This window comes from Pteropus medius, unplaced genomic scaffold (assembly GCF_902729225.1).
Source record: "Pteropus medius unplaced genomic scaffold, Ma_sr-lr_union100, whole genome shotgun sequence".
NCBI lineage: Eukaryota > Metazoa > Chordata > Mammalia > Chiroptera > Pteropodidae > Pteropus > Pteropus medius.
This window is the reverse complement of record NW_024349798.1, coordinates 9,908,197-9,911,929: the sequence shown is the minus strand read 5'-3', so window position 1 is coordinate 9,911,929 and position 3,733 is coordinate 9,908,197. Positions and strand designations below refer to the sequence as shown.

The 3,733-nt window shown below is 40.0% G+C and overlaps 1 non-coding gene and 1 pseudogene across 1 annotated transcript; one reads left to right on the top strand and one right to left on the bottom strand.

Moving 5' to 3' along the window:
• Positions 1–823: 823 nt before the first annotated feature.
• On the bottom strand, positions 824–942 carry LOC120620664 (5S ribosomal RNA). The gene has a single exon (XR_005657947.1). It is a non-coding gene; the product is annotated as a 5S ribosomal RNA (ribosomal RNA).
• A 2,269-nt stretch (positions 943–3,211) lies between these two features.
• Positions 3,212–3,330, top strand: LOC120620678 (uncharacterized; annotated as a pseudogene).
• Positions 3,331–3,733: the final 403 nt, after the last annotated feature.

Here is a 3,733-nt window from a genome sequence, read left to right as displayed (position 1 = left end):
TTTCTGGAGAAACTTTCAAAGCAGGTTGTAGGAGGCGGCAGAGGGAGAAAACTATGCAAAGCTTTATGGACTCTGAGTTGAGGAGATGGAGCTGTGAGTCCACAGAATCCAAAACAGCTAAAGTTTGCAGGATAGAGTACCAGAGATCAGGGAGCTGCATGTAGAGACAGCCAGGAGACCTGCCAAGGGTCCCCTCAAGTACTGATGCTACCTTAATGTGAGGATGCTACCTTAGGCCGGGGAAAGAAGCACCTGAAAGGATTCAAGGAAACCGTGCCTGGAACTCTTGCAGGGCTGGAAACCGTGCCTCTTTCTACGAGACAGACTGGAAAACCTTCTGATTGGTGGGGTATTAAGTAGAATCCTTTAAAGTCTTGCCTTAGTGTCGGTGATGCTGTAATTCTTGACTAGAAGGGGACAAAAATAAGGCTCTGAAACAAAGTAGCATCACAAACATTTCCTCCTTCTTACGATATGGATTGCCTCAATAATTGGAAAGAAATTGGGGAAGCTTGTAACATTGTTACATGTAAAATCTTAGTGGCTATTTCCTCTTGGAGCCAGACCTGACCTAGAACGAAGGTGGCTCCTCCAGAAGCAAATAAACAGCTTTAGAAGGTGAATCGCAAACCCAGTCATTAAGTTACATCTGGAACAACTTTGCCAGAGCTTTACAAAGATTTGTTTCTATAGAGCAAGTGACATGATAGGCTCCACATCACTTTTTTATTTTTATTTATTTATTTATTTAGGCAACCCTTGGTTGACCACACAGTTTGCAAGGAACTTGTCAGCCTACAATCCTTTATTCTTTTACTTTTTATGCCTACAGCACCTGGTTTTCCTAGGTGATCTCCCATCCAAGTACTAACCAGGCCCGACCCTGCTTAGCTTCTGAGATCAGATGGGATCAGGCTTGTTTAGGGTGGCATGGCCATAGACTCCATGTCACTTTTTTAAAAATTAGCTTGTTCATTTTTCTTTATTCTCCCTTTGAGGAGAAAGTTGCATAGGGATGAAAATGTTCTAAAGTTCTTCTTAGCATATGCCACTCCAAACAGAACATGCCATTGTAAATACCAACAAATCCATATCACAAAGACAGTTTCTGTTTGATTCAACGAACACTCATCAGGCACCAAAGAATTGTCTATGTGTTGGACATTAAATATTTTAATAAATAAATGAATATTTATTAATCTTTATATACCAAAAGCAATACATTATTATTAATATTTCTATTAATAAATAATAAATAGATGGTACTTTCTCTCAAACCTAATGAGGTAGACACATCCAAATGATACTGAAGCTTAGGAGTATCCATAAGTGCTAAATATTACAACTCTGCCTGAAGTGATGTCACCAGAACCAATAAACTCATATATGTTGCTGCGCCTCTGGTCCAGACCCAAGGCAGACATCATTCATTGATTGTAGCATTCTATGGATGAACGTGACTGACAACGTGATTAAGGAGAAACCATGTGCATCCTAGCTCTCAGATGATATCTCTCTCTCTCTCTCTCTCTTTCTCTCTTTCTCTCTCTCAATCTCTCTCTGGTTTTCTATAGCGTAAACTCAAGCCTTTAAACATTCCCCACACCCAAAGTCTCTTGATTGATTTCACGCCATTTCATTCTTTGAGAGACAGTAGCTGCCTCCTTGTTTGCTGTAAATAATATTTTACTGTGTCCTTGTGCTTTTCTTCATCCCATTGTTGCTGAAATTATCAGCATTGCCACGGTAATCATCATCATCACCACCATCATCATCATCACTACCATTTTCTGAGCACTGTAAGTGTTAAGTATTTTCTCTGCCTTGTTTCAAATTCTTAGGACATTCTGAATGGGTAGTTTTATCACCATTTGACAGATAAAGAAACTGAGATTTAAAGAGGCAAAGTAACTTGCCTAAGTTTGCCTAGTAAAATTCGGAATTCAAACCCACAGGTTATGACATCATAGAAAAACTCTTTCTACATCAGGATGTAAACAAAGTTTCTTCTATCTCAGTCCAGGTTTCCCAAACCCTCTAAATGTAAACAATGGCACAAGAAATGTTTATTTTCTATTATTGCGACTTGAATTAGTGCAATGTTTTGTGCATCAGAATTTAGACCGTAAGCCTAGAAGTCACGTAAAGAATATTAAAAAATCCCTTTGTTCCAATTCGGAAATGTATGGCCAGTACTGAAAATATTACTGCAGCTTTGCCTGTATGCCTATTTTTTTCCATGATAAATTTTGTGTCATGAGAGTTTCCTAACTCACTGGCTTCCCAACAAGCATTTCCATTTGGGTTTCTTTTATGGTGTGCAGATGGTAATAAAATAAAGCTTGCCATTCCCATCCTTGCTTTTAACTTTCATCACTACACATCATAAATAGTGAAGAAAATTCTCACAAGGGACTCCTGGGGTATATATAAATTGCTGTTATTTCTGTGGTTTACCACTTGGACCTGGAGTGATTTATCTTTGCATGACCAAGGGCTGCTGTGGTATTCGTCATCCAAGTGGAGGCGAAAAGCCAATGGGTCTGTGTTCATTGAGCAGCTAAATGTGAAATGCATGGTACACATGGAGGTTGGGCTAAGTCTGACTGACTCATAAGTGAATGTGCCCACTGGGTGCATCCCGGAAATCACATCTGCTAAAGAATTACTCCGGAATGCCAGCTTCGTGAGGATTGGGGCTGTTATGGACTAAATGTTTGTATCTCCCCTCTCAAATTCATATGTTGAAATCCTAACACCTAATGTGGTGGCATTAGGAGGTAAAGTTCTTGGGAGGTGATTAGGTCAAGAGGGTGGAGCCCCCAGGAATGACATTAGTGCCCTTATAGGTGACACCCCCAGAGAGCTCTCTCGCCCCTTCTGCCATATGTGGGTACAATGAGGAGGTGATCATCTATGAACCAGTAAGCACGTCCTCACCAGAAACTGGATTTGCTGGTGCCTTCATCTTGGGCTTCCAGCCTCCAGAATTGTGAGAAATAAATGTTTAAGCCACCCAGACTGTGGTATTTTTGCATCTCAAATAGTCTAAGATAGAATTCTTGTCTATATTGGTCATTATTCAATTCCCATCACCTTGCTCAATGTCTGGCACACAGTAGATGCTCCACAAACACTTTCCCAACATTTTATTATAAAGTTCTCAAACACAGCAAAGTTGAAAGAATTTTGAAGTAAAAACTCATATATTGTCTATGGCCATGCTACCCTGAACAAGTCCAATCCCATCTGATCTCAGAAGTTAAAGAGGGTCGGGCCTGGTTAGTACTTGAATGGTAGACCACCTAGGAAGACAAGGTGCTATAGACATGAAAAATAAAAAATAAGGGATTGTAAGCTGATAAGGTCCTTGCAATCTGTGAGATCAACCAATTTTGTTAAATTTTGTTAAAATGAGGTAATTAGAGTGGGCCCTAATCCAATATGACTGGTGTCCTTAAAAGAAGGGAAAATTAGGACACAGACATGCACAGAGGGAAGACGATGTGAAATCACAGGTTTAGAAGGCCATCTACAAGTCAAGGAGAGAGACCTCTAAAGGAACCAACCATGCTGACACCTTAGTCTCAGACTTCTATCCTCCAAAACTGTGAGACGATACATTCTCTTTGTTTAAGCCACCTAGTCTATAGAACTTTGTTATGACCACCTTTGCAGTTGAATACACTGAGTTTTGCCAAATGCATTCATATGAGTAATATGAATGCATTTG